Here is a 22,296-nt window from a genome sequence, read left to right as displayed (position 1 = left end):
CCTTTCAGCTCTTTGGCTGTGAGCAAACATGAAAGTCGAGCTGCAAAGCTCAGATCTAGGGGTTTTTTTAATATAGCTGAATAGTCTGGGAGGGGGAGGTGGGAAGGGGAAAGTCATTCTAGCTAAGGATGCAGATTTCTGCCTGTCTGTCATTTTGCTAATGCCCATTTATGATGATCCTTTCTAATGGTTAAATGCAGCAGAGAAGGAGAGACGGGATCAAACTAATTTCTAGAAGGCGGTTTATAATCTTTGTGAGCTGACACTTGCACATCCTTATAACACACATGATAAAGGCAAACTTTAGCCAAATGGAGCCTCAGGGTAATGACAGAAAAAAGTACAGTGAGAAGTACTACCTTCATTTAAATGAGGCTGTAGTAGGAAGACCAAACACATCAAAACTCCTTTGCAAATCACAGTCTCTGCCTGTTGTCCAGCTCTACTTTCCAACTCCCTACTTGCTGATATAGCAGTTTGCAGGAGCACTGGTTTATCTGGTGTTTGCTATCACAGTTCTTGTGATGGGTTTTTTCACCCACACCTCTGAAAAGGCAAATCAAGGAGCCCCCCTCCATTTCATTTGATGAGCAGAAATATTTTATATTGCAACCTGTTTTCACACACCAGTTTGTGTAGATGCCTGATAACATTCTTAAAACACACTTACAGGTGCAGGAGAAGATTATATTCACCCCATGAAGAGCCTTAAGCTGCAAAATCTGGTGTCACTGCGTTGTAAAGCTCTTGTGCTGGCAATTAGCAGAGTGGGGTACTCCCCCTACAAAGAGGCCATTTGCTGAACACCTGCCTTGATAGAGATCTCCAAACATCACTGCTGATGGGGAATTGTCACTGTGCAACTTTATACTGGAGCAGGTGCAGCGGAAAGCTGGCTGCAGTGTCTGGTGACAGGAGACTGAAGTTGTTTGGTGTGCTCTGCCTAGCAAAACAAAAGTGAGACATAAATGGAAGTAACAAGCCTTTTTTCTAATTGTCTCAGGAACGAAGTTTTGGCTGGCTCTCAGAGCCTTTCAAGCAGAGGAGTGGAGGCAAGAGATCTTTGGCATCTAAGGGATGGAGTTTCTGGAGGGGACCAGCTTGACAGGACAGGGATGAACCTGGGGTTAGAAGAGTCAGTGAGGATGTGACACTCACCCTACCTAACTTCAGACATGTCCTCAGCTGAGTTAGTCCATCAAGGTCCCTTTCATAGTCAATGGGCAGAAGCAGATACATGCAGGGCATGATTCATCTCAGCTGTTGCAGGTGTCTTCTTCAGGCCACAACGAGTCACTCCCTACAGCCCATTGGCAGTATTGATCAGTTTGATGTACACCAACAGCAACCTGAGCAGAGGGTGCTGAGCTTTCTGCTTATGCTGTCTAAATTGGTGCCCAATGGTGCAGTCAGCCTTTGGACCTGCCTCTTAAACCATCTCTTCTACCCCACTGTGACAGCACAGCTGTGGTCCCTATGCAGAACTCCAGATTAAATGCTTCATCTTCAGATCTACTGCAGAGCTTTATCTAATAAAGTTGAAACACTGAAGATAGGAGTGATCAGAAATGCTGGTGATGGCAATGAAATTACAGTATCTCAGACATCTGGCTGGCATGTCTTGCTCCCAACCTGGGGAGAAGAAAAGGCTCTGGGGAGACCTTACTGAGACCTCTCAGGAATTAAGGGGGGCATAGAAAAACGCAGGAAAAAACCTTTTAGTAGGGCTTGCAGTGATAGAACAAGGGGTAACAGTCTTAAAAAGAAAGAGGATAGATTCAAACTAGATACAAGGAAGAAGCTTTCTACTGTTAGGGTGGTAAAACACTGGCACAGGTTGCCCAGAGAGCAGGTGGATGCCCCATCCCTGAAAACTTCAATGACAGTCTGGACAGTGCTCTGAGAAACCTGGTCTCGTTGAAGATGTCCCTGCTCACTGGAGAGGAGTTGGACTAGATGATCCATAAAAGTCCCTTCCAACTCAAACTATTTTATGATTCCATAAAATAAGTCATTAAATATGGGAAGAGAGAAAGGAACCACATTGAAAGGGATCGTTGGGCTCTTAAGCCTCCTTCATGGACTTCAACCCAAGATCTTCAAGGAATTTCCTTTAACTTCCCTCTTGATACTGGGGCATGTAGTGAAAATATGGTGAAAACCTCAGGAGTAATCTCTGCCCCACCAGGCATCCCAGCACTGTAGGCTGCAAGCCACCTCACCAGAGCAGCTCTCATAGCACGGTGCTCTGCTGTTGAACACACAAAGCCAGAATGAAATACAGAGGTCTGGAGGGAGAGAGAGATCCAAATGGAAAGCGAGATACAAACAGATGGTGGTGATGAACACAAGGAGAGCCCTACTCCTTGACATCTTTAAAATAGGTTTCAATATTTTCTGAGATACTGTCTAAGCTGGAAGCTTGTGGAGATCTCTGGGAAAAAAAAAATCCCTTTGCTGTTCTTTACAGACCCTTCTGAAATAGCCTTTACACCCACCATTACTCACAGACCACAAATAGAAAACCACTAGTTTGGCAAGAAACTGTGGGAGCACAAAGAAGACTGTGACGCTCTCTCCTGACTTCAAGTCTCGAGTGAAATGGAATAGTGCTTGCTTTGCTCAACTGAAAAATATACAAATAATCAGAAAAACATGGCAACAGGATGACAAAACTACGGTATAATATTTCCCAGAATGACCTCAAAGCCATAAATCAGCTCTCTGAATTGTCAGCAGCAATCCAGCTGAACAGCCAAATTGCCCCACCATCCAGCCTATTTTATTAAGCGTTATTGCTGTGCGTTATTTATTTACGGAGTGCTGTACATGTAGACACTGCTTTACAGGTACATAAAAGACCACCCCGAGGAGTTTAGTTGCATTCAGGCACACAAATATGACATTAATCTCAGCAGCACCACAGGTTAACGATGGTGGTGCTGCTTCAGGTTTCTTGTTTCCTTTTTGATTTTATTGCACTGAAGTCAAACACATTTTAAACTCTGGACTTTGAGTCAACCTGTTTGTCTGAGGCACTACATGGCCATATTATCTCAGGATCAGAGTGTCTGATGGACTTATTTGTCCGACCAGGATAGCTAAACTCAGGGTTGGGAACCGACACTTGAACTGGCTGGAAATTTTCCACCAAACTTTTTTGTCTTTCATTTCTAGTGGGACGTGATGTTTTAGCAAAGCAGGGATTTTTGCAGACAAACTGAGCACCCCACTCGGGTGGAAGGCAGGGTTTGCACTTGCTTGTGTGTAAAACTCGCTCTTCCTTTTTCCCTATTCTGGGTAATGGGGGGGGGGGGTGTTAAAGCAAAATACTGCAGGAGTAGCATCATAATAAATAGAAGCAAGGTATGTTACACCCTCATTTTCCAGCATACTGCTTGTTTCATAGATGTTTATCATCACTGCCTGAATCCATCAAAGAGCTCAGGTTCACGTGCTGATGAGAGAAAGCAAAGGAGCTGAGCAATTAGATGAATTGCAGATTTACCGGGAATACTAATGGGATGATATTTTCCCCCCACTGCACATCCTAACGCAGTTACTGAGTGGCATTTCTGTCCCAGTACATGATTTCTTCCAGTCCCAGTTACTGGTGGGAGGACAGACATGGCAAACTCACTGTCTCAGATAGCAGCGGTTTCTCATCCAGCCGGAGCAAGCCAAGAACATTTCCCACCATCAGCATCAAAGCGCCCTTCTCCAGATGTCTGGAGGAAAGACAGCATCTGTCTGTCTGACGGGAAGTCTCTGCATCTCTCGGAGATGTGGGACGGATTGCCTCTGATTTTTCTTTTTTTCTTCTAGAATTTTTGCTCTGGACTTAAATATGAGAGGATCCTTTACTCGCCCAGCCATTGAAAAGCGCTTCATGTGCCGATGGAAATCCATGCGAGCTATTAATTAATGACTTAATTGTTAATTATTTCAGCACTGAAAAGTATGCTAGACCCTCCCAGTCTGCCCAGGTATGCAGCCCTGCCCTGAGGAGTTACTGGCTCGGTTCTGACAGCATGGAGCAAAGTTGTAATGAAGTGGTGAAAGGCTGGGAGAGAGAGAAGTTGGGGCATCTGCTCAGGCTTAGCAACCACCAGTGTCCGTCCTGGCATGGCAAAGAGATGGAAAATTAACACCCAGAATGAGGAGGAACCTTTACTTTCTTGTTTCTTGCAGGCAACCTAGCTAAGGACATCTTGAAAACGAATGCAAAAAAAGACGTGGGACTCAATTTCCTGAGATATGAGAAGTGAAAGAAGTTAAAAAAGAATGTTTGTGTGGTTAAGACATAAACCTGCAGATCTTCCCTTCATGGGATTAAATTCTTCCTTGGCCAAAATCTTCAGCGTGACCATGGGTAAATCACACGCATTCCTCAGTGCCGGGGCTGCCTAACTGGGAATGCCAACATACCTGAGGGGACAGCGCCAAGACAAACAGGAGTCATGCTGGGAAGTGCTGGTAGCCCTGGTAGCCAGGGCTGGCGGGAGCCATGGCAGGCAGTGTTCCACTCACGGCTGTGCCGTGCCGTGACTCGCACAGCCTGCCTTCTCCTCACACCCAGAAACTCAGTGATCTCCAGTCTCGCCCAGGGCCACAGAGGCTGCCAAAAATGCAACCCTGACCATCCCTAGGAGAGCTGGAGAATTGCAAGCAAATCTGGAAGCAGCCTGGAGCCATGACCCAAGAAGTCATCCCAGGCTTTTCTCTTACAGTTCTCTTCATTTTGTGGAATAACTTTTAATGTTGGTGGATAACTTGTGGTCTTTCCATGGTGCTGCTGCTGCTGCTAAATAAAGTGCTGGTCCCTAAATAAAGTTGTGGTGGCATCAAGCCCTGCAAACAAGCTCATCTAGATTTTTGCTACTAAATGCTCTTCCCTGAACCCTTGTTTACCCCTCTGTATCAGGAGTAAATCAAGGGTAATAAAAAGCTGACCTAACTCTGCCACAGCTCTACTAGCACACAAAGCAACAGGTGTTCCAAGATGTAGCATCTCCTCACTCTCAAGGTCTGTGATTTAACATGATGAAGGCAAGAGTGTCTCTCCCACAAAGACAAGGAGAGCTGGACAGAGTCAGATTCCACCATGTCCAGACCCCCTTGGAGCAGGGAACCTCCTCCTGGTTTGCACTCTAAAGAGCCACATCTTTGCAACACACAAATGGGCTGTAGCCTCAGGAGCCTTGATCCTGTAGATATTTCACTTCACTAAAGCAGCCTTTAAGAAATCCCGTGGGTTTACAAAATTAAACTCACATCTGAATGTTTGAAAGAGGAGGTGAGTGTTGGCAGCCTCACAGCTCAGAGCATGGGCATGCTTGTGAGTTCAGCTTTTCCAGGGCCACAGTAGGAAAAAGCTGATGTCAGGGCAGATGCAAGTGATATACATCTTAAGAGCAAGGCAGGAAACGTATCTCTGTGTTCCTGCTAACCTTAGAAAGCAAGCTCTTGGATTGCCACACGGAGGATTTGTAGCAACAAGGAGAATGTAATTAAATAACGGATGATCTCATTATTGTAATGATGAGGTGTCATTTAATAAGGAGAATCCAGGACTGGGAGCTGAGAACTGGAGGCCTAATTCTGGCTCTGGCTTCCAGCTCCAGTAAGTCACATAAGGCCAACATCCTTTCTTCAATATGTTTTTCTGAAACATAAAAGCACTGCGAGACCCTGGTGCTTGCAGATGCTCTTGCAACAAAGAGAAGGACATTAAGAGTAAAAATTGTCTTGTTCCTATAAAAACTGGGTTAGCACAATTTTCCTTTATATAAGGGACAGTGAGGGTCTCTGGCAGATGATGCTTATGCAGAGCCCAGAACCACGAGGTCACCGAAGGAAGTGCTAAGGCTTGCTCCTGTCCTCAAGCTCTTCCAAATGCAAGCCTGAATTACCAGTCATCAGACCTTGCTATGGCTTTTCTGGGGTAATACAGCCTCAGAGAATTTCTTTTCCCAAATAAAATTGGGTTTATGTATGTATATATATATATATATGTATGTGTGTCTGTGTGTATGATCAGAAGAATCAGGATGTTTTCAAAGCATATGACTAGGGACCTGCCCATGATACCTCAGTGCCACCCCATATCCCAGCAGATACCCCAGCAGCCCTATGTCCAGGTTCTCTCCCTGTTTGTACCACCATCCCTACCCCATCTCTGTGCTAAGGGAGATATTGGAGAGCAGAGTCCTCTCCCACAGGTCAGAATGGAGAAATCTCCCCCTGCTTAATGTGGGATATTGCTCTCTTTTTCCTTGGCATAAGAAAGCTGGAGCATGGAAGGGATTTTTCCCCACGGCCCGACCTGCAAACATTTAGCAGAGTCAACAACTTTGCCTTCTGATCCCTTCCAGAATTACAAAAAAATTAAGACTAGAGCAGCATGTGTAGCAGACTTCAGCTCAGTCCCCTAGCCTGGTCCCAGAACAAGTCTTTGGATTTCACTTTTACCATTTGCTTCTGAGCCTCACATGATGCTGCTGGTTTCCCTTTGTTTTTACACAAGCCAAACACAGCGGGTAAAAACGCTGAGCTGCTTCTCTAACACGCACCACGCACACACAGAGCACTGGGACACGTCCATGAGAAACTCTCCTCCGTTCAACAAACAGCCTGCAAGACAAAATAAACCACTGGAGCATCCCATAATCAAGATTGCATTACGGGAATCCAGTGTTTTGATCTTTTCCATGGCAGGATTCAAGGCTCCCAGGCTGTCATCTCTCAGGCTTTTTTCCATTGCCCAGATCCTGGAATCTTTGCTTTCAACTTTTCAAAAGAATATTTTGAGGCCTCACATTTGGGCAGAAAAAGCTTAAAAGACTTAGCATGCAGGTTTACTAAACTTTAAACCAGCCTTTCAATCCAGGAAAGGACCAATGACTCATTTTTGAATTTCCAATGTTAAAATATCCATAATGACGTTAATCACTCATATTAATATCACCATCCAACAGCTAGTTTAATGAGGGTGCTAATGAGCTGCTCACTGTCTGCAATCCACAAATCACAACTGTAACGAGTCTTTCCTTCAGCCTTATGATCACAGAAACACAGAACCATTAAGGCTGGAAGAGACCTCTGAGATCATCAAGTCCAGCCACTAACCCCACCAAACAATGATACCAAAAAAGCCTTAAGTTGACAGCAGCTCTCATCTGCCAGGCTTAAAGTAGGGAAATGTCAGGAGAAGTTGTGACTTTTTGGTGTCCTAGGTTCTATGTTTTGATGCAAGTTTTGGATCAGGCATAACATAGATAACAGGCATTGACAATACGGCCTGGTGCTACTAAGCACTAATGATGACTTCTGATGGTCCCAGAACCCTGCAGCTGCAGCAACACCCATTCCCACCCCTGGAGCTCCCAGCCTGGAGACCTGGAACAGAAAACCTTGCAAAACCAGTCTGTAAAACACATGGTTTCTCTATGTAGCAGCCCACACTGGATTTTTGTCTCCTTTCCGTGGGTGTCTGCAGTGCTTCAGGAAGGTTAGATACGAGCTAAACAATGTCTGAGTGGTTTGAAATATTTCAAATTACTGATTTCCACCATCTCCCCCTGCTCCCTGCCAGGGGAAAAGAAAGCCTTAAACCACTACATTTCTTTGCAAAACTTGTCATGAAAAATTCTTCCTGTTTTCTGGCTGACTTTATAAAACCACCGGAATAAAATTGGTGTTTCTCTTGCTGCTATTGCTGTATAAAGCACAACTGCCTTGTGACAGCCTCTTTGAATGGAAGGGAACATCTAGTTTTCTTTAGTCAGGAGACAGCTCAGGACTCTGCATTTATGGGATGATCTGGTTAAAAGTTTGCAAGATGAAGCCCAGAGAATTTCCCTGTAGCCTTATTTCGGTTTTTCCTAAGTGGGAAGTGCACGAGTCCCACATTCTCTATTAATCATTTGAGGAACCACAAAAGAAAGAAAAAAAATGTCAACATGAGTTCCTCTTCCCTCACAAGCTGGCCTGGAGGTTGTTGTGGTTGGAGAGAGGGGAGTGAAAAAGGAGGTAAAATGACACAGCAAGGTGGTTTAATAGAAATGTCAAACTGAGAGCTCGCTCTTAACATCTGCCCCAGCAGTGGGAGTTGGTGCACAGGCAGATCCTCCACCTAACAGTGAAACCACAGCATGGGATGTATTTGGTACTGTTCTCTTGTTGGAGCTTAAAAATAGTGGGAAATGGATGTCTCATTGCTCCTTGTGGGACAGCGGGAGGTCATTCCTCTGTGTGCTTGTGGAGGGATGGAGGGGTGGAGTGGAAGGATGGAGGGGTGAGGGGTGGAGAGGTGGAAGTATGGAGGTTTGGCAGGGTGGAGAGCTTCAGGGATGGAGGTTTGGAAGGATGGAGATTTGGAAGGGTGGAGGGATGAAGGGTTGGAGACACGGAGGGATGGAGGGGTGAAGAGGTGAAGGGAAGAGGGGGTGCTACATAGCCATGCTCTCAAAAGACATCCTGGTAGGGCACCCATGCCCCATAGTGTCCTGTCCCACCACCCTCCTTTCTCACCATTCTAACCCTAAAATTCATATTTCTCAATCCTCCTGCCCTAAAACCTTCCCCAGTCCAGGTCTGTCCCATCCAAGCCCACTCACCTCAGTTGTTGCAGCCCCCCTTCCTCCCCAGCTCATTCCCCATTTTTTCCACAACCAGAGCAAATGTAAAATGTGCTTGGGCAAGAGGGGAGGGGAACACATGGAGATGGGCTAAAAACAGACACATGGCCTTCTGCTTGCACTTCAAAAAGCACAACCCCCCCTACCCCAGACATCACGGAAATATCATTGCGCTGGACAGTAATGAAGATGTTCCTCTTCCTCAGATGAAAGCTGGCTGGGGAGGCAGGAGGAATGACCCATGCTGCTTGCAGAAGGCATGCCCTGTACTCAGGGTGCTCAGATGGGGCACTCTGCACGCTTATTTGAAGTGCCTGTGCTTCAGTGACCCACATAGAGAGCAAATGTGATGCCGCGCTGCCAAATCAATACCTGTCAGGTCACATTACCTGATATTGATGAACATGTTTGTTAATCCCAACATATTGTATTTGCAGGACTTCCTGGCCTCCCCGGGGCTGTCTGGGATGAAGTTTTGCTTGGCTGAAACTTCTTTAAGGGAGAGAAGCTTGATGGAGTCAAGGTCTTTGTGCATGGGGTCAGCAGTTTGCTGCTGTTGGCCTGCTCTTGAGGTCTCCTTGCTCCCCTAAAGGCAAGTTTTAGGAAATAACTTAAAATCTGCATTGCAGACCACCCATCCTAATTTAACCATGCAATATGAGCACTTTTCTGAGGGAAACAACTGTAAGCATAGTCACCACTTGGTATCCTTGTAGTCCATGCAAAGCAAGAAACATCCCTGCAGGAGGCTGTTCTTAAGGCTGTGAAATGCTGTCTGCAGGGACCTGTCTCTTTCTACATCCATCAATGTTGATTGGGATGCTGGACTCCTTATGGAGATGCTCACAGCAGCGATGGATCCAGGCAGAGGGGAACTGTGGCACCAGCGTGTGGGAGGACTGGGGGGTGAGAGACAAAGGACAGCAATCAAGGTCATGCTGTTAGTATGAGGTGGTGCTGTGGGCTGTGATGAGCTGGTTCCTTCTGTCCAAGGGACTTTCCTTCTGCTCTCATATCCCACATGAGATCCGCTTGTCACTCTTCAGGTAGGATTCAAGCACAAGAGACCCCACTGCAACCTTTGGTCCCCCAGAGCCCCACTTTGGCATCTGGACATCATGGCCCATGAGATTGCTCTGTGCCTAAGCAAGGTTTGCTTCAGGGCCAGTAACAGTGATTTGACATCGGGTTGAGGTCCTGACAAGGAGGAAAGTTTACTTGTGTGCATGGGAGGCATTTTCTGCTGTGACCTTGTGTGCTCCATGGGATCCCAGCAAACCCAGCACTTTCCATGTCCAGGGTTTTCCCTTTAATCTTTAGCCCCATAGCATTCTCCTTTAACACCACAGAATCATAGGATGGCTTGGGTTGGAAGGGACTTTAAAGTTCATCTAGTTCCACCTCCCTGCCATGAGTAAGGAAACCTCCCACCAGACCAGTGGGAACTTTGCAGGGGAGGTCTTTATTTTACCTTTATTTTCTAGCAGGCATATGTCTTCTTCACCAATTGATGAGGACAGAGACCCTGCAGATGGAAGACTCTGCCCCAGTAGTTGAGACCCTGGCCAGGTTCCTCTCACAGCTGACTGAAAGAGCCCCCAGTCACCATCCGTTCTCAGGAACAAACTGTTGTGGTTTCAAAACACGTGCACTGACACTGAAAATGCACACAGAGAAAAATCCCACACGAAGGACTTCATAAAGAGAAGTGGCAGTGGCAGCGTTGCTGAAGATGCTGCCACGCTCAGACTGATTAATATTGCTGGGTCTAATTGGATGTCACTTCTTTAACCCAAGAATATTTTGGATTGGGCAACAGCTCTTTATGTAAAGTTTCCTCATAGCAGAACTCACAGGAGTCCTGTTGGGAATGCTGAAATCCAGGGAAGAGAGCAGTGGGAGTGAGATGGTAGGAAGATTTTGGTGACTTTTAGCCAGTGTATTTGTATGTGCAAAAAGCAGCCACAACCTGGATGGACTCCAGACGACTCGTCTGTGTGCCACAACCCTGCAGTGTGTCCGCTGAAGGAAGTCAGGTTTCACGTGGATAATAAAGGGCCTGCACTTCTAGCACAGGAAGAGCTGGATTTAATCTCCCTGACTGCTGTAAAGCAGCCAACACATGTGGCTGGGGTGCCTCAGATGAACCAGATCCACTTTCTGCAGAGAGGAAGCTGAAGGGAAGTGCTCCCTGAAATGCTCCTGTTGAGATGTTCCCCTTCCTTGCTGAGCTTTCTGCCCAGGGCTCTGATCTAGAGCACCTGTGTGCCAAGCACTGCCAAGTGCTACAGGGCATCGTGATTTTGCTTGTGTGTCCTGGAGCCTATTAGCTGGCCTGTATATTTTGCTCATGTCCATAGAGCCATTAGGCTGCTTCTTTGGATGGGAACCACTGCCAGGTCACAGGAGCAGACCCCAAAGTTTTGGCCTCAAGTGGTGAAGGTGAAGCCAGGCTTGATATGGTACAAGGAGCAACATGAGCCACCAATATGTGATAGGTCTGGGTTCAGAAAGGAGAATCAAAGCAATTCTTCTACCTGGATTTTCTGCTTTGATTCACTACAAAGTCGGATTTAAATTAAGCAGGCTGCGTGGACGTGCTTGTGAGTGTGAGAACCACACTGCATACTTGCCCTCCAGAGTTTCCCTTCTTATATTTCAAGTGAACAGAGCTCCAGTTTTTAAGGCCTGGACAAACTCTAGAGCATGATGCTGATGTGATACCTGAATTAGAAGAAGGCCAAGAGAACTCCTGCACTTGTCCTTCAGGTCCCTCCTCTGTCCTGGCCATGACCAGGCTGCCTGCTCCCTCGGAAAGCAGAAGCATCTTGGAGTGGGCACTGCCAGACAGAGATATCCACATCAAGAGGACACTCTGGTGGCCAGCCAGGTCTGACCTGGGGGATCAGGGCTTTCTCTGAAGCTGTGATGGGAAGAGTTTGTGGGAAATCATCATTTCATTCCAGCTCTGTATTCAAACAATTCAGGTTCCTCATTAAAACTCCTGCCAAGAATATGATACGGACTGATGAAGAGGTAAAAATCACAACAGCCAGCTCCTCTTGACCTCTGGAGAAATTCCTGTTCCCTGTTGCTTCTACAGGTCGGTTTTGTCTTTACAAGCAGATCCTTTCTATTTTTGGTGGGGCTCATCCAAGTACTCACAGCTGTGGGTCACTTCAGGTCTACAGCTGCACTTCGCCTCTGAAGGCTCTCTCTATCTGCATTAATTTATAGTATGGGATTTGGGAAGCCCAAAATCGGTGCTGGGGAGACGAAAAGAGGAGTATAGTTACTCAGGGGTTGTTTAATCTTATGGAAGGTCTGAAACTCAGTGGAGGAGAAGCAGCTCAACAACTGGAGCCCAGAGAGCTCACAAGGCTAAACTGGCTGAGAATGTGTCTTGTTGGTGTCCTACTGCTCTAGAAACCCTCATCACGCCCTGTTGGTTCCTGAGTATTTCACAGGAGCCCTGGCTTGTATCTCAGGGCTCAGGCTGCTTGGCAGGGGTGATGAAGGGTTCTTCTCTTGCTGGGTTTGGGCAGCACTTTGCACACTCCCCAGGACACCTCTGGACACGTGCCTGGTCCCTCGCCACCTCCCAGCAGCAGCCAGAAGAGGTGCAGAAGCCCATGTCTGCCTGAAAAAGTTTGCACAGAGCTTGAATATGCGTTGTTAATTTGGCTACAGCCAGACTTACCTCCAGGATGGGGACAGGCAACATCCCTGTGGGCTGGGAGACAGGGACAGGGACTCCTTTCCTGCAAGGTGAGGAATGAAGGAGTTATCCAAACCCATATATGTGTAGCATCCCAAATCCTCTCCTTCCTTTCCTTGCATCTTAATCCCTCCCTTGGTGACCCCCTGCTCCTTCTGGCACTATCATGGGGAACATGGAGGACAAGGCAGTGCTGAGGGGATCCTGGATGCTCTGGCACCGAGGCAGAAGTGACAACAGCAGGTGAGAGTCCTGCTTCACTTAATCCCCAGGGACATGGCATCCACCAGCTTTTGGCTAAAGCCAGGTTGGAATGTCACTTGCAGCCAGGGTTCCCTGTGAACAGCCCTTGCCTGGGCCCATGAGAGCACACAGGGTTGTCTCCGTGCTGTGGGCTGCAATTTGCACCCTGGCTGCAGGGTAGGCTCTGAGCAGTAATAGGGAGGTATCCCAGGCAGGAAAAGCAGAGCCATCAGCTGGATCCAGGGAAATACCCACAGAATGCCCTCAGGAACAAAATTCCTCACCAAATTTCCTCTGATTATTCCTGCTGGACAAGTCATTTTAATCCTGGGGCTCGAAGGCATTTTGGGATGATGTTAACCCCGGGGTGACTCATAGGCAGACCTTGAAACTGGTGCATATTATTCCTGGCATCCACCAGCAAGCCTCAGTGTGACTTTAAATCTTCTCTGGTTCCAAGATTCATTTTTAAAGGATTTTTGGGAAGGGGAGATTTTGTTTGTTGTTTTTTTCTGAAGTCTCCTGCTGACTGTCCAGTGATATCCAACCCAGGCTCTGTAGTCCCTGCAAGGTGCATTGGCAGGGGGATTCTTCCCAAGACAAAAGATGGATAGAACACTAGCCCAAGATGTCCCTCCATCACTCTGTTATTCAAAGGAAGCTGAGATGCAAATGCTGGTCCATGTCACCTCCATCCCTGGGGTTTGGTGCTCGTCCACCTCAGGTTGGGTGTCTTCACATCAGCTCAGGTGTGCTTTTACTTTATATATATATACACTTTATATATATGTATTTATACATATGTATAAAGAATACTTATCAATATTATGATAAGTGTACTGACATTGACAGCAAGAGACAGCCTGTCACGCATACTGCTATACAGCCTAAATATTAGTACACATACATATCTATTTACTTAAGGTGAATTCAGAGCAGGAGAGAGAGAAAACTCAGGTCCAGAGGTGGACAAGATCCAGTCAAAACCTGAGAATACCCAGGAAAAGCAGAGGGAAAGGACAAGCCTGCCCAAACCTCACTCTTCCATTGCACTCCCCACTAAACCTTTCACGTTCAGCATCGCCTTTGTGCTCGGAGCTGCACTTAAAAAAAATATTTCTGTGAGTTTAGGAAAAAGGCTCAGAATTTCCTTTGATGGTTACAGGAGCAGGCAGAGGAGCAGAGCAGCCGGGATGGAGGTTTCTGGGCTGTGAGGAAGCGTGTCTGTGAGTCTGCAGATGCTGGATGAGGCCGTGGATGTGCCGGCTCGGGTTGGTTGAGGTCACTTCAGCTCTGATCAGCGCCTCCGACTCGCAGCTGAGCTCCAGGAGCCAAAGGCACAAGTGCCACTCTCCTGGTAGGGCTTGGGAGAGATGTCTCGGTTGGAGCTGGAGCCGGGGAGAAAACCTCCATGTGAGCATTTCACTTGTGGCGCTGAAGAGAAGGGAGAAAGCAAAACACCCCAGGCTGGAGGACACCACAAGACCCTTGCCTTGGGCAAAGGACCAAAAGAGGCCTCACCCACATGGAACATGTCGCCCAGAGAGTGTGACAGAGAGCATGGGAAGCCAAAAGTCACAATATTTTGCCTTCCAGAACGGTACTTTACTCCACTGAACAGTAACCAAAGACTTGGTGAGGGCTGTGTGAGGTCTCTGCTCTGCCCCAGCCCATCTACATGAATGCAATGGAGGTAACTATTTAGGGATTTTACACTTCAGTCTTCCCATCTGTACATCAGAAAAGAAATACCAGGTCCCTATGCTGTCAGGTTGTTGTGAAGATAAAAGGGTTAAAATGTAGGTTGTCTTAAAGAGGGCTTTATAAAGTGCTGTGGAAAAGTGCAAAGGGAATGAATTCCTCTTCCAGGACCTCACCAAAGACTTAGTTTTCCAACTTGGGTGTTTCAGGCTGAGCCTTTCTCTCTTGGGGATAGTGAAAACTCAGTCTCCTGTTGGTGGCAGTTCCCCAGCCCAGGGATGAGCCTCTCCAAGGTGGTGCTCAGTGGACAGAGGGGGTGGCAACTCCACAGTTCTCAAGGTGCCTCCCAGATGGGGAACAGCAGTGAGACAAACCATCACCTTTTCCATGGGGAATCTTGTGCCCAAAGCTGGATATTTTTGTGCCCTGCTGTAAACAGGGTTGTGGACAGGTTATACAACCCCAAAAGGTCTTGTTCATCAACCCCAGGCTTCATGGAGCGAAAAAAAGGCACCTCAAGACACTGTTAAGTTCCTGCATTTCCCTCTCTTTTAGATAAATCACAAGGATGCTCCCAATTTCAGACCCTGTAGGCTTCCAGGATTCTCATCAAGGGGTTTGGAGGGAGAGCTGCCTCTCATTAGCAAGGCTGTTTGCATAAAAATAGGAGCTTTGGGTCTGATTCCTCAAGCTGGGAGCTGCTCTCATGAATATCTGAATGGCCTCAGCTCCCATCTCTTGGGCACTCCAACTCTTGGGGGTTTGAGCTCTCCAAGCTCCCTGCAACTCTGTACAGACATTTTGGGTGGGGAAGGGGGAGCCTGTATAGGAAAGCAGCATCAATGCAGTTGTAAGAGACAGGAGGTTGTGACCCATGTTGGGAAGGAGCCAAGAGAACAGAAATAGCATATGGAAAAGGCCCTTTGAATGCAATGCATGTTGCTGATTCTTAGGAATAATCAGCAACACCTCTTTACATGCTGTATTTTTTAGCACAAATTGAGAATAAAACATCCTCTCTGCTGAGACAGCAGAGTCCCCATTTCCTTTCCTTCACAGACAGCTTCCACCACTGTTACAGGTATACTGTGTGATATCATCCCACTTCCTTTGCTTGGGATAAATGCCACAATCTCCTTTTCAGCAGCAGGGAAACTGAGGAACAGGCAGTTCAACTACCTTGCCCTTGGCCATAGACCTTGTCAGTGGCAGAGCTGAGGCTCAGGCTCAGGAGCTACATGTACTGCTGCAGCTTTATTCCTGTGCTGTGTCAGAAAATATTATGTCTCACTTTGATGCATCCAGATTTTCTTGACATAAATTGCTGAAATCGCTGAGAGAGGCATTTATTTCAAAGTTCAGCACATTATACGTAGGGAGAGAGAAGTTGAGTAACTGGAAAAATCAACTTGGAGTTGCATCACCGGGAGCCAGAATGTTTGTTTAGTCCTTTGTGAGATGAAGCAAGCTCCAGTTTGGCCTCATCCAGGCATGATTAGCCAGGAGATAAGGAAGGGGTTCTGGACGGGTCCCTGATACTGAGCAATTTCGGGCATGGCTATATCTTGTGAAGGAGTGGAGTGGGGGGACAGTAATAGTCTCTCCTCCTTGTCTGACCTAGCAGACAGTCATATCAGCTCTAAGACACAGCTTTCAAAATGACCAGGCCCTCCCCCAGGAGCTGTGTTGGTCCTTTTCCCCCAATTCCCACCCTTGTCCGACCTAAAACTGCAGTAAATTAGAAATGGAGGGACTTTGCAATAAAAACCCAGCCCAGTCAGATCAAAGGCAACTTTTATCTCCCATTTTCTTTGGGCTCCAAAACTCACAAGAGCACAGCTGCTGGCCTGAGGTTGCAGCTGTATTGCTCCCAGATGATAAAATAGCCACGACTTTGCTTAAGCTGAGAGACTCACCTTCTTCCAACTCAAGCAAAGCTGTTCATTAAACTGTCCATGCACCATCCCTGTCTCCTGTCCCAGGGTAGGATGAGACAGGAGAGCAAAATATAAGAAAATTCTCCAAGACTGGTTATTTTTGCCCCACGGTGACAGCTGACCTTGCTGGTATTTCTGATTTCATTTCATTTCACATCTCACATCGTGCTACCTGACGCATTCTGCACCAGCCAGGGCAAATCTTGGTTGGCCTTTAAATCACTTTTGGCCTTTAAAGACCTACAGTGTAAATGGCAGAATGAAAATCCTGCTGTGAGGTCTGGAGTTTTAGGGGCTTTTCTTCAAAAGCTGAGATTTTGTGGACCATGGAATCATGGAGTGGTTTGGGTTGGAAGGGACCTTAAAAATCATCTAGTTCCAATCCCCCTGCCATGGGCAGGGACACCTTCCACTAGACCAGGTTGCTCAAAGCCCCATCCAGCCTGGTGTTGGATTTCTAAGAATTTAGTTTCTTGCCCAGCCCATATCTAGCCCAAGTCTTGCCCAGGTTTGCCAAAGAAATGTCATCTTGATGTATTTAGAGGTGATCAGTTGTAAAGAGCAAGGCCTGATCTCTCCTGTTTAAAAATCTACAGGGCTAGGATCTAAACTCATCTCAGAAAAACACAGCAAAAGAGAAGAGTTACCACCTGTCATCTCTTTGGGAATAAAAACCAGAAGGGACAGAGTTTTGGCTTCCAGAAACAGTTGTAAGTGAGAAGTGCTGCTCAGGACTATTTACCCTTTTTCAGCCTGCAGCCTTGGCTGGGCAGATCGGTGGACTTGGCAGGGCTGCTGAAACCACATTCAGGAGAAAGAGTCCAAGAAGAAAAGCAATTAAAACCCAAGTGATCCTGTGCATGGCTGCTGGAGGCTGCTTCCCTCTGGCTCTGTGCATCGTGGCTGAGCTGTAACACCAGTGCCCTCCCTCCTGCCCTTGGTCCTCTCCCAAATCCTCATCAACCTCATCACCTCAGCCACTCTGTCTGCCCCTTGGAGGGCTGGGGATTGCACAGGCTTTATGTTCTAAAGAAACCAAGTTAAAAACTACTCAAGTCTCAGTGAAAGCCTGACAGTTAAGAAAGAAGAAAGTCCCGATCAAATTGGTCAAAAACTCCAAATTCCTCCAATCTGTTTCAGCCATTTCTAGTATTTCATTTTTCTGCCCTGAAATTTAAAGCCATGAATTTTCCTTCTTGTCTCAGATCTGGACATCAGTTCTTGGGCTTCAGGGTGTCTGTATGATGAAGCCGCTGCCAGATACCCAACCACTGTCCTGGGGTAGTAGATGGTCATTCATTTGAAACAAGACCAGTTGCTGATGATCATTCCCCACAGATGCACCCTCTGCTTGGGAGCTGACATGAAGTGAAGGGTTGGAAGATGCCAAAGCAACAAGGTTTTGGGTTCTTGCTTCTGTTGTAAGCATAACCAGGTCATTTTATTTTGCCCAGCTTCCCAGAACTTGTTTAGATACACACATTTCAGATGGGGAAGGGAAATGTCTTGCTTTCCAGGAAAAATGGTTGCAGTCACTTCTTCTTCCTTCCTTGCATCACTGACATTTCTCAGCAATCTCCCTCCATGACAGGGCAGCTCCAGTCACTTTGGTCTAAGCAAAAAGCAAAGTTTTGTGGAATGATGAGAGCTGATACAGTTTTGATGTTGTTTTCTCCTAGGTACACCTTCTTGTGCAGCATCTTGCATGGTGGTCATCCAGCAAGGGAGCTTATCTTCATTGGCCTCACACAAACAAAAATTAAATGTAAATTCAGGGAGCAGTAACCATTGCAGTGAACTTGTTCTGGGTTTCCTGAGGCAGTTGGCTCAGCCTTAGCTGTGCCATTGCTCTCCCTAAGGGAAGGCTGCAGGGATGAAGGCTGAAATCACAGCTCTTCTCTGGCAGGACATCACCCACCCATCCCTCCTTCCAGCTCTCTGCTGGCAGAAGCACTTGCCTCCATCTCAGCTTCTGGGGCACGTGTGGGACCTCCATGCTCTGCTCGCTCCCAAAACTCACCTTCCAGTTAAAAGGATGCGACTCGAAAAATGGCCTTATTTCTAAATTTATTAATTAATAATCTATCAATTAGACACAAATATTACCCACACGCACAGTGAAGGGGGCCAACCCCATGTGAATGGAAATTGTTCAATCAGGAGAAGGGGTTTTTTTTAATGAAAAGGAATCTGTAAGTATAATTTGTTTCTCCTCTTGACCTTGGGAGACCTTTACCTACATTTATTTCTCAGACCTGAATTAGCACCATAATAACACAGGGCTGGAAAATTATACTTAAACCTCCCAGCTATTTCTAGGTTACAGAGGCTCTTTCTTTTTTTCAGTCTAACCTAGTTTTCCAGTGGAACATTCCCAGCCTCTACAAAGAGACATCCCAGTTTTCCTCCCTATATAATTATATAAAGTCTGGCCTATATTCGTGCCCTTTCGCTCAGTCGTCTTTAATGCCAGCAAGGGCTGCTGCTCCCTTCGGAGAGGTAAAGAGCAGGAGGAAAGATTGACACTTCACCCCTGCCTCTGCCCTGAAAATGGGCCGGATAAAAGTCATCACCACAGTCTGTGAAGTCTCTTATTAGTGTGTGGTTGGCTGTGATTCACTTGCCAAAGTAAAACTGTGTCCCACCACCATGAGGGTCCCATGCGAAATGGGAAAGAATAATTGAATCCCGGAATGGTTTGGGTTGGAAGGACCTTAAAGATCATGTAGTTCCAACCCCCTGCCATGGCCAGGGACACCTTCCACTAGACCAGGTTGCTCAGGGCCCTACCCAAACTGGACAAAGGACCATCAATGTCCATGGGATGGGGTGGAGATCTGGAGAAGGTCCTTGTGAAAGAGGATCATGGCATGGATGGGGTTTTCTCTCCAATGCACAGACAGGGATGGGGCTGATGAGTAAAGTTAAAAATCTCAACAAGGCTGTGGTGATGTGTTCCTTACCTTTACAGCTGGATTGGCTTAGGAAAAAAAAATTAAACTTTCAAAAATGAGGGGAACTCTGCATTGCTCTATCTTGTAGGTCAGAGAGAGAACCCAGGGTGCTCAAGGCTGCAGTCATCCAAGAGATGTTAAAAGTTGCAGGTCTTAAAACCCAGTTGACTTCTTTTTTAGTCTTGTAGGTACCACCAAATATATATTTGGAGGTGGGGACGGTGTTCCCTTGTTTCTCTTTTGTTGTTGTTTTATTTGATTTTTTTTTTCCCAGGAGAACGAAGAGAAATTCAGGTTAGGGAATAAATCCACCACAACAACATATTGTCCTATTCCAAGGAGATTTGCATTTTCTGAACACACAGAAACTTCTCCAGGGGAGAAATCCCAGGGGAGGGTTTGGGCATCTGCAGACCTCAGCATCAGTCACTTCCAACTTGGGTCTCATTTCCTCCATATCATCAGTATCAGTAGAAAAGTAGATCCAAACCACTGGCTTTTCCAGCCTCAGCCAGATCTTCGTTCCTTTCAAGAGGCTTTGAGTCAGGCTGTGCTCTGCCACATCAGCAAAACTGAAGTTTGACAGAATTGACACCTCATGCAATCAGAAAATATCTGCAGAGCTAGTGATGACTAAGAAGGTCTGCCTGGCCCCTTGCCTCGATGGGCAGGAGCAAGACACCCCGAGCTCTGTGCTGGGCAGACATGGGCAATTTTGCATGGACAGGGTGGTTTTTTATTTTCCCAGCTTTTGCTGAGTGGTCTTGAGCTGTCACCTCCAGCAAGGACAGCACAGCGCTGGGTGGAGGTGAGTGGGACTGGGCTTGCTTTGCCACGGGGCAAGGAAAGCTTGTCTGGCTCCACAGTCTCCTGAGTCATTTTATTTCAGTGTCATGAGTGATAATAAAGCAGGACCCAAACCACAGCTGTAGCACTGAGCCCAGTGCTCTCTCCAGAATCACTGGGCTCTGCTCACCCTTGGCTGGGGGCCCGGAAAGTCTGGACATTTCTGTCCTGGGTTGAAACAGTCCTTTCCTAACTTGTTACTGGCAGCCCCCAAAAACGGAGACACCATGAGTCACAATAATGGACAAATTCCACCAACGAGCTGTTTTTAATTTAAAAAAAAAAAAAAAAAGAAGAAAAGAGAACAGAATTGCATGGTGTTTTGCATCTTCTGGCTGCTGCCCACAGCTGGTGTGTGTTCGCCTTGCCTTGCCTGGGAAATCCTGTCCTATACCAGCCCACCTGAGATCAAATGATGTGAGAGGAAAAAGTGAGGTCTGCCTAAGGATGGAGGGGATGAGTGAGGAACACCCTTTCCTGGAAAGGGACACACTAGACCATTTCGGACCATTTTGCTACATTGCACAGTTCCCTCTACAGGTTGCAGCAAGAAACACTGGGCACCCTGGGGATGACTGATGTGGGAAAGAAATGAAAATAAAGGCAATAAAAAGTTAGTGGCCAGCTGAGGAAGGGGCTTTGATTCTGGCTGGGAGAAGGTTTGCTCAGCTGTTTTTCAGGTTGGCTTTGAGAAATCCCTACCAAAGCCTTAGTTTTGGTTTTAAGGTTGTAATATCCATGATTTTTTTATAGGTCAGACTGGATGCTGGTGGTCTTACACCTCAGACACCACCACAATATAGAAAATCCTTATTATTAATAATAGGAACAATAATAATAGGAATCTCCTCTGAGGCATTTGGCCAACACCGTGGGACAATTAATGGGTGGCAACCAGTTAAATCCCTTTTCACATATTTCCCTCCTGCAGGCAAGCTCACACTTTTATGAGGAATTTGAAGGATGCACCAGCAAAAGACCTGAGAAAATACAACACCATCATGGAGGTGTGAATCTTTCCAGCCTGTGCTTGGCAGGGTGCTTGTGTTGCCACCTACTCGGCCACCTCAAGCTTCAGCAAAGGCTGTAAACTTAACTGGTGACAGCAGCTGGCAAAATTCGGCCCACCCAAGGAAAAAGAAGCACCTTTGCAAGCAGAGAGGTCAAGATGAGGCAGGCATCTGCTTCTTCATGGGCATCTTACTCTCCTTGGCCCCTCTGAAAATCCCAGCCTTGGTGGGCACCAAACAGCCAAGGCTGCTCATAGCACCTGCTTCCACCAAAATTTATCCTGGATGAACAGAGAAGGTCGTGTTTTATCTAATACAGAACACACAGTCATAGGTTTGCATGTATTTTACTCCCAGCCATGCTACAAGATAATGAACACCTCTCCTTCAGCCCAGTGCTCAGCAACCTTCAGTGGAGCTCCCCTCACAGAGCACATATTTCTCAGAGTGACAAGCCCTCTCATACAGCTTTAAAAGTCTTTGGCATAATCAGAAATATATTCTTTCCCATCCCTCAATGGAAAATTAGATTTAATCGTGCTTTGTCTGAAAGCAGTTGAAAACTGGAAAAAAAAAAAAAGTCTCCCAAAAAGCATCCCAGCATCAGCAAACAGGAATTAGTTGTACTGCAGCATGAAGTATCTGGTTTCCCAGCTGTTTTGGCAAGGGAACAAACACTTAGTCAAAGAAGTAATCACCCCTAGAAAAAGAGGGTCAGTGGAAATTTTTTGAGTACTGTTTTTTTCACCTCTCTGTCCCCTGGATTTATGAGCTGGGCTGCTTCCTAGCGTACACAGCGGTGGGCTCACGGGGAGGTTGAGGGAAGGGAGCTCTGTCCCCTTTCCCACTACCCCTCCTGGTGTGTTTGCTGTTAGCCACACAGCAAATTACCAGCTGCTCAGCTCCCCCTCCACCCTCAGACCTGGGTCTGGGTACTCATTTTTTGTAGATAAATACCCCATCACTTCGGTGACAGGTAGGGGCTGCTCCAGGAAAGGTATAATACACAAAAGTGTCTCATCCATCGAGTTAACAACCAACAAACACCAATTTAAAGATGTTACACACCAGCTCTGTGTCCAGGCCAGTATGTTCACGAGCCACTGCTGCACTCTTATCACCCATAAATTTTATCTATACGTAGGCCCGGCCGCACTCTGTAACCCCTGCGACAGCTGGCACCGAGCTGCACAGGTCAGTTATTTTTTCTTGTGTGCAAAACCCAGCCTGGTCCTTATCTGCACTCTG

Source organism: Neopelma chrysocephalum, unplaced genomic scaffold (assembly GCF_003984885.1).
Source record: "Neopelma chrysocephalum unplaced genomic scaffold, ASM398488v2 Primary Assembly neopelma1_101, whole genome shotgun sequence".
NCBI classification, from domain to species: Eukaryota; Metazoa; Chordata; class Aves; order Passeriformes; family Pipridae; genus Neopelma; species Neopelma chrysocephalum.
This window is presented reverse-complemented; position numbering follows the sequence as displayed.